Source organism: Meleagris gallopavo, chromosome 3, assembly GCF_000146605.3.
Source record: "Meleagris gallopavo isolate NT-WF06-2002-E0010 breed Aviagen turkey brand Nicholas breeding stock chromosome 3, Turkey_5.1, whole genome shotgun sequence".
Lineage (NCBI taxonomy): Eukaryota > Metazoa > Chordata > Aves > Galliformes > Phasianidae > Meleagris > Meleagris gallopavo.
In genome coordinates this window covers 61,695,093-61,710,110 of record NC_015013.2, presented here as the reverse complement: position 1 = coordinate 61,710,110, position 15,018 = coordinate 61,695,093, and the positions used below count along the sequence as shown (strand labels likewise).

Here is a 15,018-nt window from a genome sequence, read left to right as displayed (position 1 = left end):
TAATAGGGGAGTGTGGGAGTTCACGGAGATGAGTTCCAGACAGAAACCTCAGATACACTGCAGACTGAAGCTGTACAGCACTGTGTATGGATGCCATGAAATTTAGAGCATTGGGGTTGTGGAAACAATGAGAAATCTTCCAATCAGGGCTCTATCACATGTGGAGAAGAGTGATTTTATTATTGGTAGATGAAGCGCATCTCTGTTTTTCTTCCCTTTAACCCTGATGTGACCCTTAAAAAGGTGAAAGGTGGTTCAAACTCCTATTCACTGAGATTTGGAGATTTCCTGAATATAAACTTAGTGGTTGTGCCAGACTATAGGGCCACAAATCATCAGGCTTTTTCTAGAATTTTGACTTTGGTTGAAGCAAGAGTTCAAATAAGGAAAAAAGTATAGCACCTCATCTCATAATTTATGCAGGTGGTGATGTAGCATTTTGTCCTTATTAATTACTGCTCTCTCTGTGCTGGTGTAGACTTTCATAGCCATCTTCTTTTCTGTATATAGGCAGAAAATACCAATAAAAATAAGAGAAAAAATACAGTTTTTTTTAAAGCTTGCTTACAACATACATAGGGAAATGAAAAGCATGTTCCAAGTCCTAATGGAAAAATGTCATGATACGATACAGAGCTTTTTCTGAGTGGTGGTTTTGAGAGATCATGTACCGTAAAAGAACGAGTCACTTGGCAGATATTCCACTAGTAGTTTGTGTTGTATTTTGGTAGGTAATACACAAGACATCTTTGTGATCACACAATTTCTCCCCTATGACCATGACAACTGCTTTCGTGGGAAATGAGTGCATGAATTGATGTATTCTGAGTTTTCTTAACTGCAATTAAACATCTGGAAGCAAGCAGAGCTGTCACCATAGGACTAGCCAGCTTTCTACAGAATATCAGAAATACTCCATGGGCCAGTCTTTGTAAATGTCTGCTGCAGTTATCTGGTGTCTATTTTTCATTCAAGGCAGTATATTTAGTGGTCTGTATACTTAGTACTCATTGTCAGGGCCAGCTTGACATCTGACCAGTAGTCCTTGATTACTGTTAAATACTTACAAATATGCTTGTTGCTTTGTGTGAAATAAATATAAATTTGGCTCCACTATCATTTTGGAAGATTGGGATTGTACTGGAAAGTCAAAGGCAGAAAGAAATAAGAGTGAGAGCATAAACTGTGTCTCTTCTAGATGTTAATGAGGAAATCAGTAGGGTGATAGCTGGTCGGAAATAAGGTAATAATAGCTCAGTCTACTAAGTTTCATTTGTAGAAGTACACTGTATTATATAGTGAACTTTTTGCCTTCAGACCTGTGCTCTGTATTAGCAGAGTCTTAAATACAAAATATGTGAATAAGAAGAGTAACTCTGGCAACGAGTTAGGCAAATAATTGATAAAGTGTTTAAGAAAAACAATATTGATTTCCATCTCTTTCCCCTTTACCTCTCTGCCTTCAGTCTCTGCTTTCTGGTCGTGTCCAGCTAAGATAATACAGTAAATGTCTCAGCTCTGGCAAGTAAGGCTGTCACATTGATGTTTAACTGACTTTGAAGCAGTGCAGCTGTAAGGGGGAAATGAATTCTGTTCTCTGTCAAAGCCTGTAAAAGAGTGTTTGTTTTAGCAGCTACTGAAGATGGAAGTGTTTATTCCATGACTGCATTGATTGTCAAAGCTGGACATATTTTCCTGTATTAATAATATTTGGAATTTTTCATTAGTTATCATTTCCTGTTGATTTCTCAAAAGGACTATTGAGATTCTGATCACTGTTACAATCTTTTTAGCTTTGCTTTTTGTATTTGAATGGAAATCTTGGAATTCCATTTCTGTGTGTGTGTGCATGCCAACATGTGTAAGTGCATATTATATAAAATTTTAAAAGCAGTCATGAAACTCTGATACTTTTCCATCCAAAAATGCAATGGATTTTTGTACGAGAGGCAGAAGGTCAGTTTACCAGGTGGTAGAATAAGGTACCTAACACTCATGAAACACTTCTTATGTGTATTTCTTTTTTTCTTACGGTTTCTGTCGCAGACTTTTGCCTCCGAAGTACAGAACCCGCTCTTGATGTGAGAAGAACAACCCGAGTTTGGTTGCCAGCTTTTATTGGAATGTATGATGTGCTGTGTAATTTATTTCAAAAGTAACATATGAGGTGCACTTAACAAATGTTAGCCATTCAATATAAACAGAATCATCCTCGAGTGTATTTGGCACGTTGTGGCTACAGTAAGAAGAAATAGTGAAGTGATGAGGTTAGAGTATTTTTGGTTTGTTTGGCTCTTTAACGTAGACTGTCTAGAGCCAAAAAAACTTAATTAACTGTAAGGATTTGAAACTGGAAGCAATAACCATGCTAAGTAAGCCTGTCACCATCTTGGCATAGCACAGAGAGCAAGCGGCAAGGGAAGCAGCATTTTGGACTGGTATTGCTTACAATTGTATGCAAGTTACTAATTACGTTTGCTGTAAAATGGTTGGTAAACAGCCAAAATGCAGCTGCTTTGAGAGGATTACACTTCCTGATGTTTTTATAGGAATTACACGGATACCAAAATGTTTCCTAAGCTTCTCCGTGATGATGAGTGAGATGTAACAGGGAAGAATGACCCAAAATCATAGCAGAAGTGAGAAGGAGAGAGAAAAAGGTGTGAGAACAGAGGATTATGATAGCTGCGTGCTTATGCACCTTTCTTACTCTCCTCGTTTCAATCTGATGTCTGAAGGAAATAAAACTCACGTGATTATGACTGAGACAAAACATGTTGATGTGCATTTGTGTGGCTGTGCGTGCTTGCCGCTTCCTTCCTCAGCCCCCAGAGAAACTGCTCCTACAGGCTGCATGAACATCTGTGCTCAGGGAGATGCTGGTGGCAGAAAGTATGCTAAAACCTATTCAGCATCAGGAGGGCCCTTGTTGGGCGGGCACCACATTGGGTCAGTGAAGGCAGCAAGATGCTCAAGCTTCTGGTGCGGTTGTCTGGCTCCTTTTTCATGTGCCTTGCTGCTGCTTCTTGGTAGCTGGAGGCTACGTGTCTTCTGATGCAGAGGAATTGTGAGGTGTAACACAGCCCTATCTTAAAAATCAGAAGGTTTTATGTCAAGGCGCTGTCTTGAGTTTTAAAGTCTAGAAGTTGTTTTACTTGTGCCATACTGGTAAAATAATCTGAGATACTGATATGATACTCTGTGATATGTATAAGTGATAAAATGTAGAAATTCCCTGTTTTTAAATAAGTTGATTTTCAAGGTGCTGGCAGGCAGAAAGCATACAGTGCTGCATGGCAGAGGGGCAGTGCAGGCCTTCATTTGTCCTTCCCCTTTTTCTAACATAATGATTTTGGCTATCAGCACTGCAAGTTGTTAGCTTCACCCTCAGATAATCAATCTGATTAAGTGTCTTGGCAGTATTTGATATTGTACAGAAAGCATTTGGAATGGTGGAGAGATATTTCACCGAGCTACTACTCATGTGAAAGGCTTCATTTTAATAGTCTTGGTGATAACAGAACTAACTGAAAGAAGAGAAAGATGGAAATAATATATATTGGAACATATCTTTTAGAGCGAGTGATTGTAGACATAAACCACTATTAGAACTTCTTCCTGTGTGCCTAATTCCCGTCTGGATGAGTGAAAGCAGTGAGACTTATGTACTTAGTCAACTTAAGGTGTTGCTTAATAAAAAAGTTGAGGGAAAAGTTCTGAGTAGTAACATGTTAAGAACGAGTATAATGGACTCAAGCTGTTAATGACGGGTTCAGGTTCACCAGAGGTAGAACACTGCAAGGTGGAAGGTGCCTGTGGCTCGAGTCTGAACCCCCTGGTGAGGGCAGCGATACTTCAGGAAAACCTGAAAATGCTTCTTAAATGCCCCAGAGAATCTCCAGCATGGCTGTGAACCAGCTTTAACTTGGCTTTAGTTAATTCCCGATTGCAGTATTTGAATGGCTTTGCTTTCGTGTATCTTGTAAAATGACCCCTGATAACTTATTTTCTATAATAAGGTTTTCCTGGAGAAGCCTGTCCCCTAGGAGCTCTGCGGGCTGTTTCACGGAGCTGGTCAGCTCTGAGCCATCGTGTGCAGTTTGTGCTGCAGCATCCCTGCCAGCCAGTGCTTGCAGCTTCAGCCACTTCACACCTGGCCTTTCTCACTGTAGTTGGTATTAGAGTGGCCAGATCTTGACTTCCTAAATACTTGACAAAGGGAGAAGAAGAAAATGCACACAAACACATACAACCAAAGCAACGAAAAAACTTTAATCTAACCATCAGTAAACTTGCTTTGTAGTGAAAACTTGCTTCATTCACCTTCCTCAGTGCTAAAATTGACGTGGCACAGTGGGCCTGCTCTGTGAGTGAATGCAAGCCCGATTTAGCTTCCTGACTGCAATGAAGAAAAGAATTGAGGCATGCTTTTTAAGGAACGGTTATTCAAAAGTAATGTGTTTAATTTTTGGTTGTTTTGTGTTTTTTTTGTTTTGTTGCAGCACAATTATATATTTCACAGGAAACTAGGCTGCAGTCTTTATGAGTAACTCTTATTACTACTGCTCCCTTGGTTTCCAGGAGTTGATGGCTATATAAAATCTTAAAGCATGTAGCATCATCTTAGTCAATTTTCTTTTCTGTCTCATGGTCTTGCTGCGCTGTTATTTCATCAGGAAATGTATTAAATTCAAAAACTGTACGAATATAATGTTTTCATTTTTTTTTCTTGACTCCTTGTTGTTGGTTTGAGTGGATTGCAGGAGGACCATAATGGAACCACATCCTGAGGTTTTATTTCAGTTTTGGCAACTTCATATGCATAGGTACAAAGCGTGTCTGAAACCTGTGTTTTGCATAGAGGAAAGCATTTGCTTTTTAAATTGGCACAACACTGAAAGAATTCTTTTTTTGGGGAGGGATACAATCTTGCACAAAACTACTAGGAAGACTTTTTTCCTATTACATATATTTTAAAAAAATTAAAAATATAAGTATATAATGGATGGCACTTCTCAACCTTACGTCATTTGCTGCCTGGAAACAGTATTTACTTACAATAACTATATAAATGACCGCGTGTGGGATTGCACAGGGTTCCTTTCTCAAAAAGGTTTGCGTGGGGAAGAAACAATTTGGGATCCGTCCTGCAAAGAATTCCATTAGAGAGTCAGAAGTATTGAGCATTAATTTACTTTATCTTTTTTTTTTTAAAGACCACCAGCCCTGTTCAGTCAGTTTGGTAGCAGTGCAGATATTTTTCATCCAGCTGTATGTATTTTGTGATTGCTCCTCAAAATGCTAGGAGTGTTGCTGTCAGTGTGCCTTTTACCAGTGTATATTACCACAATTTGACAGCTGACAAAACAAGCAAGCATAGACTGACACTTGTGTCAGATGTCTTTCATTATATATTTTTATTTGGCTTAATTTTTCTATATCTGTGCTTTATATTGGCAGTTTTACTTTTGTTGTGTGTGTGTGTGGATGAAGCTTAATAGTCTTTCTTTTATGCACATTTATATTTTAGTAGATTAAAGTTTCACCACAAAATGTGATTTAAATTTGTGTGCAAAAAGTAAAGGCTTGGCTAGAAAATGACCTGAAAAGGCCCAACCATTCTTCAGACTTTAGAAAAAGGAGTAAAAAGCAGAAGCTTTTGACCACCTGAAGAGCTTAATGCTATATTTTTCATTTCATTGCCTTATGATGGCCCTTAAGAAACTTCTGTGATGCTGCTTTAAGGAGCAGACAGAATCCTTATCCATAATCAAGTGTAGAACTTAAATTATTGTAGAGAGTTAGCTAGACTCTGATGATACAGATTTTATGGCAGTCTCTAAATCCTTGACAAATAAGTAAGGCAATACTGAAGCTTAAGTTCTCTCTTTGGCCTTTGAGCCATTTCGTTTCCTGATACATCTGGGAAGCATCTCCTGAGGAGATAGAGGTCCTCAGTGGTCTCAGAGCTCCTGGGATGCATTCACACCAGCTGTCAACCACTTTTTGTAAAGTGTATCTGAGGAAATGGGTGTGAATGGTAAGACAAATGATTTAAGGCTTTAGCCTATGTCAGAAGTTAAGCAGAGTAGAGCTAAAACAGATTTTTTACTTTCCTTTCCAAAAAATATCAGAGATATCTGATACATGCTTGTTATATATGAGGATGAGATTAAAGTTTCAGAAGTGTTTTGCAGACTGTGTGGATGAAAGAGGTTTGGAAATAATGAATAGCCGGTGTTACGGCATTTTCCTGTGTTGACAGGGACTCGGGTTGTAAAATTGCCAGCTTGTCTGATTCAAGTCAGGGATTTAAACATCTGTAGTGAGCACTAGGACGGTTAGATGGGTTATCCTGGGGCCATACTCTACTGCTCACTCAAAGGTTCATCTTGAATCTTTTCTAATAGGGTTCCTAAAACTGTTATGTTCTTGCAAATAAACTGGTTTTGATCGGTTAGCATCAAAGTATTTTAGATGCTATTTTAAAGAAAATGTACTTGCTGCTCATCTGAAGCTAAGCGTTCTGCAGCTGCACAGATGATCCCTTCTGCCTGCTCCGTTGTGGTGGGAAAATGTGGAGAATGAAATGGAAGCAATGGAAACTTCCACTTCCTAACCACTTCATGGTCTTCTTCCAGACGAGACTTGATTTTGGAGAAAAAGAAATTGTAGGAAAAAAGACCAGTGGTCACAGCAATAAGATGGTGTGGGAATCCAGTACAGTCTGCTCAGCGCAATGGAACCAGATTTTCATGGGTATTCTTAAAACAATAAATGTAATTGTGGACTCATTTCTGTATTTCCTTTTACATAATGTCCCACCCACATACAGACTTGATTTTGCGCCACTGTGCTTTATTAGATTCTGTGTTTATTTGTAATATAGCCGCTCTAATCCTGCCCTCCCATCTCTCAACTTCTCCCTTAAGAGCTTTCAAATCATGCTTTGAAATGTTAACACTCCTCTTTTTCAAAAATATTCTTCTTCAGCTTTCAGATGAGTGCCACTTTGAATTTACTTCTGACACTTAGATTTTTTTTGTGCATTTAAGAAACCAAGTGGAATGCACTGATTCTCTGTTTTCTCTGAGATAAACAGATAGATATAGGACCTAATTTGTGTCAGTGTTGCAAATTTGCTAATGCTATGTACGTATATCTTAACATCATTCTGATTTTTAGTTTTATGAAAGTACTGTCTCACCTCCCTTTGCCAATGCAGAATTGGGTATAACTTAGGCATGGACATGGGTGGAAACAAATACATGGATGTGGAAGGGAATAAAATGAGAAACTGGACGGTAACTTGAGTAGAATAACCAAGTATTTTAGGTGAGAAGTGTTTGGCAAATACACTGTTACGGCTTGTGAGTTCAGTTGTAAAAGTATTAATTGTTATTGTTTGACTGTAAGTAGAATGATACATATTTTGATAACCAGCCTTTAGGAACATATATTCAAATACTGAAATCCTGAGAAAGGACTTAAATCTCTATTGCACAGTTTATATCCCTAATAGCTAGGAAATCCTAAAATAACTTATACTCTTTCATGTGCAAGTAGATTCTAAGGTTTCTGGTCTCAAACCTCACAAATCAAGTGTGAAAATGGTCACTTAAACACAGGAACTTCACCTATTTGTTTTAGTATAGACAATATCTATGCAATTAAGTATAATTCTGGTAATTGTGTGCTTCCTGTATATCTCAGGATACAGTTAACGGAACAAGTTGCAGGTCTCGGGACTTAAGCAACTCAGTAAATAATTAAATTGCTGTAAATGTGGCAGAAATAGGAAGATTGGGCTTCTGCATTCAGTGCTATTCTGCAAATTAAATGAGTGTTTGGTTGTCTCCCAAGCATAATGCACGAATGGATGTTACTAAAATATGCATTGTTATTACTGGGCAGAAGAGGTATTTAAGAAAAAAAGGAAACTTCAGAGTAATGATTTTACTTTTTACATAAATGCATTTTATTCTTCCCTTCTTTGCTTTGTTTTCATGTCTATTTTCAGTCTGCTGGTGTTATATCATTTGCACGCTTAGTTTTTAAATGCTCTTGTGAAAGTATTGCTCTATTACTTCCAGCTGAGTAAGTACTCAGTTGCACCTCATAAGCTTTCCAAGTCACGTCTTACAGCAGTGACAGCTCTGGTCGGAAAACAACTGAGATTTTAAAGCCCAGTTCTTGTTCTCATAAACCATGTTAGTGATGCTTGGAGTTGATTGTGGGCCTATCGATGAATGACGACGCAGTAATTTCAATTATTCCATTCAGTGGTGATGTAGATGCTGATCGGTTTTCAGATACGAATCCAGCAGTTGGCCACATGCGCTGGCTTGTCCTATTAAAGACCAGCCCTCAGAGAAAATGAGTCCTGAAAGAACAGGGCTGTAGTTGAGTTGTTTCCTATGTAACTGGAAAGGAAAGTAAAAATGGGTGGATAATTTCAAAGCAGTGATGAGCTATCACTGGCCTAATGCCGTGAAAATAAAACATCAACCTTAAATGAGGCAAGGTAAAAGACTCATTTCTTCAATTCTCTTGAACTTCAACTTTTAAACAAAGTTCTTGGTCAATTCAAGTGTTCTCAAAGGAAAAAATGTTGGAAGTATACGCCAGGCCATTTTTATTCTGGTGCTGTTTCTACGATTCAAGATTAACGTCAACAACTTTTGTCACCAGGAATGCAATATAACCATTAGCAGAGGAAAATCTGTCCAACCGTCTGGGGATGATTCCTCTGCTGTTGTAAATTAGCTGGAATTCTTGTGAAAAGCTTTCCACATCATGAATGTTTTGGAGAGTATCAGTGCAGGCTTCAGCTGGTTTTAATTTGCCTTACTTAGCTGTATATTATGTCCATGTTTGCTCCTAAAAGTTGTGCGCAAATAATTACTTGTCAGTCTACAAATGGTACAACAGAACTTTGATTGCAGAGCCAGCTTTGGATGGGCTTGACACAAAAGAAGAGCTGCACAAGTACTTTTCTATGTGTCTAGTTTTCTTTGAAATTACTTTTGCCGTGTTTTTTTTGTTCTTGTGCTGTCACCCCTTGGCACTCTGTAATTTCACAGAACTACCATATGTAAGGTTTAAATGCTCGTGGTAAATGATCGGCACTTGTAAGTCCGTTTATTTCCATACGTTTCAACGTTTTCTGCTGAACTATGGAGGCTTGGTTTAATTATCTTGCCTTGGCCAAGTATTTTTGTCTGATTTCTGCCAATTTAGTGACCTATAGGGAAGGTATGTTTAATTTAAGACCCAAGGACACTTGTGAAGGGCTTGTGCATGTGTGTTCAAAGGCAAAATGAAGAAAAAAATTCTCTTCTTTTTTCTTTTCCACCTTTTAAAATGACAAAAACGTATTTTAATGGGTTTCCTCTGTACTGTAATACTTTGCATGGTTTCTGTTCTACCTTGTTCTTAAACTGCTTTTCATTGTATCTTTTTTAGTTTGGCTCCTCAGGAGCAGAAGAGTCAGATTTCCAATGTTCAGCTTGTTGGAACAGGTTTTACTCCATCTCCTTTCTTTCTGTTTGCTGGGTTTGTGTATGTGCAAATTTGAGAATTATCTACCTTCCCTTGATGATTAAAACATTTCATTTCTTTGCAGGGTAAAAAGCCAATACCTACTTACAAAAGTCAATACAAATTTACTACAGTTTAAGCTATAGTTCTGCATTTCTGTATATTTGATAAACTGTTCAGTTGAATTCTTAGGCAGAAGTCACCAACATTGAAAGACCTTAGCCACATCAGGTGTACATTCGAACTGATGGGGTGGGGAATACCTTCTGCTTATAGTCAGAAGTATTTCAGAACTGTGTTTTTGTGAATTAGATATAAAGACTGTTTTCTTCAATTCTAAACTGTGAGTGTGGCAGTGTTTCTGAATGCTGTCTTTAGCTGACCTGCTAACGTAGATATCTGCGTACTTGATTTGTTGAGTTTTTAAAGGTTTGGGGTTTGTTTTTTTTTTAATAAAATAAATCTTGAGATATATTTATGGTGTTAAAATTCTGTATTGTCTAGAGGGAGCAAAGCAAACAAAAAACATGAAAAGCCATATCAGCCAATCAAGGTATTTAATTCCTGTTGAGATTAATGAGGGAGCTAAAAGAAGTAACAAATTCCAAGGGCACCTTCAATCTAAGAGTAAGAGCTTTTTAGGCCTGACTTCAGTAAGCTGCAGTTTTTGTATTCTGAAAGATTTTGACGAGGAATATTCCTAAAATTTCTTCATGGTGTTTGTATGTGCTGTTTCCCAGCAAGTCAGATCAGTTGTTGTAAGTCAGAAGTAAAAATCTGATAATGATCTGTAACTACCTCAGTTTTGCCTTATGGCATTAGCTGTTTGGAGAGGTCAGAAGCATGTTTTGTATTTCATACTGAGGTTTCATAGGAAAAAAAACAGAAAATTATGCCACCTTACTAAAGAGAATGTTATGCCAGACTCTTGGAAGAGTTGGTCCAATTGTCCAGTGTCTGATATCTCCCTTGTGCCACCTTGTTCGGTGTGAGGGTTTGTGGTGGGTTTTTTTGCTTAATTATTTGTTTGTTTGTTTTTTCTCTTGGAAGAATTTCCTTTTGAAGGTATATTCTCTTGGACCTAATAGAAGCAATAGAGAAGTGCTTTATTTTTTTTGTAATAGTATCACATTGTATTTTTCTCCTTCATGCCAAGATTCCTGAAAATGGAGGCAGCAATGGTTAATTTGTTCAGAAACTTTCAGGCTGTACTTTTGTATGTATATACTCCTTCACTGAACTTCAGAACACTTCTTTAGCGCAAACTTTAATGCATCAGTGAATATAATCTTTTTTTTTCATTTAGGAAAGCAGGCACATGCATATTTGTTTCTGCAGTAGTATTAAACATAAGACTTGCTGGATACCAATTCCATGCTTAGTTCCCTAGGTCTTGCTGTTTGTGCATAGATATTGATCTTGAGCATATTTAGCAATCTCTGCCAGTTGCCCCTGTGAATGTTCCAGGGTTTGTCACACACTTGATGTGCTGCCCTGGTGGAGGGCTTATTTGCTAGGAGGCTGTGTTCTCTACCTTGGGACTTTTCCCAATGTTGTGAAGCACGATTTAAGCTTTGTAGGAATGTTCATCTTGTAATTTTGGACATCTATATTTTAATAACTGTATTACTATTTTTACACATGATCCTGAATGTTTCCAGCTGTTATTTGAAGTCTTGGTTTGCAAGGACATGTGTTTTAAGGACTGAGATTTATTGCTTTTACATAACAAATGAGATAATTATGCTAGCACTGTATACTTGTTTACTAATAGCATAAATTAATGCAAGTGCAATGCACAGCAATACTACTTTGAAGGTATATAAGAAAAAAATCATCTCTTTTATCATGTTTTACAGAAATGATGAATGCTAAGGTAGAGGGATTGCTGACATAACCTTTCACTATAATATGTAGTGAGGAAACACTGTTCTGCTGTTTTTATTTCTGCACAGGTCCTTTGAACTTGTCTTCCTGGAATATTTTTTAAATGAGTTTGGCTGTATGACAGGGAGAAGCTGTCTTTGCACTTGCTATGGAAGCCCAGGAAAAGACAGTGCGCTTGGTAAAGTGGAATCTGTGTGCTCTGCTGTTAACAAAGCTTAAAAGCATGGACAGACATTGAGCTTTCAAGCTGTACGGGTTACTTGGGGAAGGTGTGCTGGCAGAGGCAGAGTACACAGAGCAGCATTCCACAGAGCTTGTGACTTTGTACCCTGGAAGCATTTGGCAACCTGCAGAGATTGTTACAGCAAACATTTTAATTCAGTTTGCAAAAGTTACTATTACAGAAAGAAAATTATCTTTTAACCTTAAATAAACATGTTCTGAAACTTGTTAGAGAAAAAAATAGTTTTTTTGTGGTTTTGTTTCAGGATAGACTATGCACACGCAAGGGTTTTGCATCTGTTTTAGTATAGCTTGATCATGTTGGTTATACAGGGCAATTGGCAGCCCAGCCACAACATTTCATGTGTGGTAAAAATACATGGGTGCTAATCAAATTATGAGGAGTGAAAAAAGGTTGGCCTAAAACACAACCAAATTAGAAAGGAAAATCAAAAGTTTTGACAGCATGTTGTAAACCTGACTATTCTGGACAAAACATGGTCTGAAACGTACCAACACAATTATTGCCAGTCTTGTGTGTTTTGGCAATGTGCACTGTTATGAGTTTTTTTTAATGAAATGGACAGAGTAAAAAAGTAAAGTCAGGAGATATTAGGAAAACTAGAAGATGAATTTTGGAGTAATTAATTATTGCCAGGATATGGTTATTATGAGGCCGTAGGAAGTTTAACAGCAGCAATAATAGTGAAGTTGTTAGTGACTGGAAATCCCTTAAGCCCAGCTGGAAGTGGGTGAGATGGTAGGAATGGCATGCTTTTCTCTCCTGATTGCCCTGAAAGTATCATCAAGCTTGCCTTGATGTCTTTGAACATCTGTCTTGGCTGGCAGGCATGCGGGGCATCTTTGCTCCTCAGCAGTCCTTAGACAATCAGTGCAGCCCTTGATGAAGGAGAGGTGACCAATTTTTAATAATGTTTGGTCATCTTGCAAACTTCAGGTCTCTGGTTAGAGAGGGATGCCTGGCTGAAGGTTTGCACAGAGCTTGGCAGAAGGAGCAGCCCTTTGCCCCGCTGCACGCTCCTTACATCTTATTAACAGAAAGGATTTGGGATTGTCACCAACAGGTGTCCGAGTAGGCTGTAGCCATCAATAGGTTTTAGCTGTGAATTGCTATTGTGTTGCTGTGTTTCAGCTATTTTTGTTTTACTGCTTCTATGAGTGGACACTTGAACGTGGCATGATTCAGATTTTTTTTATCAGATTGTGGTCCACCTCACTTTGCAGTATGGGCCCATGCACATTCCAACGAGCGTTATGTTTACCTGGAAGGCTGGTGTGCCAGATTAGCACAACAATACTGTGGTGTGGTACAGATTTGGGTGGTTCCTGAATTTCATCAGTGGAAAAAATTAGCTATGTGTTTGGGCTGGGTTCAAGCTAAGGCATAACTTCCTGCTTGGGATCTGTGCTTGTGGGTCACTTGGTAAATAAAAGTCAACCTGTCTCTGACAAATCTCTTACTCCACATTCTCCCTTCAGTGTAGTCATTTCAGTAATAAAAAGTTCTTTCAGTTTGTTTACCAACAGGGGTGAGTCTGATATAGAATTCCAGTGAGTTGTTGAAAATATGAACTTAGATGTTAGTAGGATATTGTTTCCTAAAGAGATATTTAAACAAAATATTGTCTGGGTGATGTTCAAAATACACCTTTTATTTGGCTTAGAAAAGCAATTGATGATGACTTCTAGTTTTTGAAAAACTCTCTCTGCATTTGTTTTTTAGCTGTGAAAAAGGCTCATACAAATGAATAGTATGAGCAATGTGAGCCATTCAGACTGTAAATAACGCGTCTCCAAAGACATCCAATTTGCAAACATAGTTTTGATACGTCTCGAAACACTGTTCAGTAATTACTAGTTTTGAGTTTGATACTGTTTCAATAGGAACTCTAATGGCTATTAAAATAAGTAAGAAAGAAAAAGTGAACTGTTTTAATTAACCGTTTATGTTTGGTTTTGTTTGTTTGTTTTTTAAACTTAAAATGGTCCAAAGTTTTCCAGATTTTCTTAGCAATGGGGCAGCTTTCATCCTTCATTCTCCCCAAGACCATCATGTGCTTCTAATAGAGACTTAGAGGGAAAATATTGTAAGTAGGACCACATGCCAGCCATAGCCTTTTGGACCACCTTATGGAAACTGCTGCTTTTTAATATTTATTTATTAGTTCATAGTGTTGCTCTTTTGGCTAGAGCATGAACACACATTTTAAGTGTTAGTTCTGTAAAAATCATAGTGCTGACTGTCATGATTTTCATCTTAAATAAATCTTTCACTGTTATAGTATTTTCTCACTTTTTTTCAGATTTGATCTGCTGTGTTGGAATACGTGATTGCTCTCAAGTACATGTGGAATCATTTTAAAATAATAATAAATATATTTCCACGTATCAACTTTTCATGGGCCGTAATATTCAGAACAGTGATCAAATACACACTCTTTCTTTAAGAAAACATTTACGTAACATTTAACACAGTAATGTATGCTTGGTTAAATAGGTGTATCTCCTGTGCAAGAAGTCAATCTTGCTTTTGTAACTGATTATCATAGATCTATCAGCTTGGTTATTGTATGAGTACAGTTACAGAACCGCAAACAGTAACTGAAAAAACATTAATATGGTAAAATTCATTCTTGTGTTTGGGTTGAAAAGTGATTGAATGAAACTTGAGTTGCATTTAGGTTTTGGTTGATGGCTTCTTATACGTACTTATTTGAAGACTATAAATACCTGAAGATAGCAGCAATGAATAAAAAGGTTTTGTTGGTCTAACTGTGGTGCTGTTTCTGTGACAGAACTCTTGAATGGTTATGTTTATGAAGAGTTGGTGTGACTCTGAAGTGCTGTTTCCTGCTGAAATTTGTCTGTCACACGCTGGCTATGAGAGCCAGCTCCAGTAGGCAGGAGCTCTGCTGACTGAAAAACTTCGCACTATGAAGAAACGCTCTGACCCACTTCATGTATCCTCCTGGGCTGCTGGTTACTCCTTCTCCCTGGAGCATGAAGGATCAAAGATTTCCAGGTGTGGCCCAGCATTATTTGCTTTAGGAGAGCTGGCTGAACAGGGGGGATAAGAGATTTCATGAGGGTTTCTCTAAGCAGGCACACCTCCTGTATTGAAATTACATCATTCTGCGAGGTTGTTAAAGCTGGAGGGTTGCATACCTTGAAGCCTGTGCTGCTTCCTTCATCTTTGCTGAGTGAATCAAAGTGTGACTGTTTCTGTGATGCTTATGTTGATGTCATTTTATTCTTCTAAGAATGCTTGCTGTCCGATGCAGGTCTGAAATCCTTTACCAAGGTAATTTTAGTCTTCATATATCTCACTTCTTTATAGGAATTATAAAA

At 37.9% G+C, this 15,018-nt stretch overlaps 1 long non-coding RNA gene across 1 annotated transcript in view; it reads left to right on the top strand.

Moving 5' to 3' along the window:
• Positions 1 to 15,013, top strand: part of LOC109366811 — a 28,962-nt gene extending 13,949 nt beyond the window's left edge. The window contains exon 2 of the long non-coding RNA XR_002113419.1: positions 13,974 to 15,013. This is a non-coding gene — a long non-coding RNA (uncharacterized LOC109366811). The remainder of the gene's footprint in view (positions 1 to 13,973) is intronic.
• Positions 15,014 to 15,018: the final 5 nt, after the last annotated feature.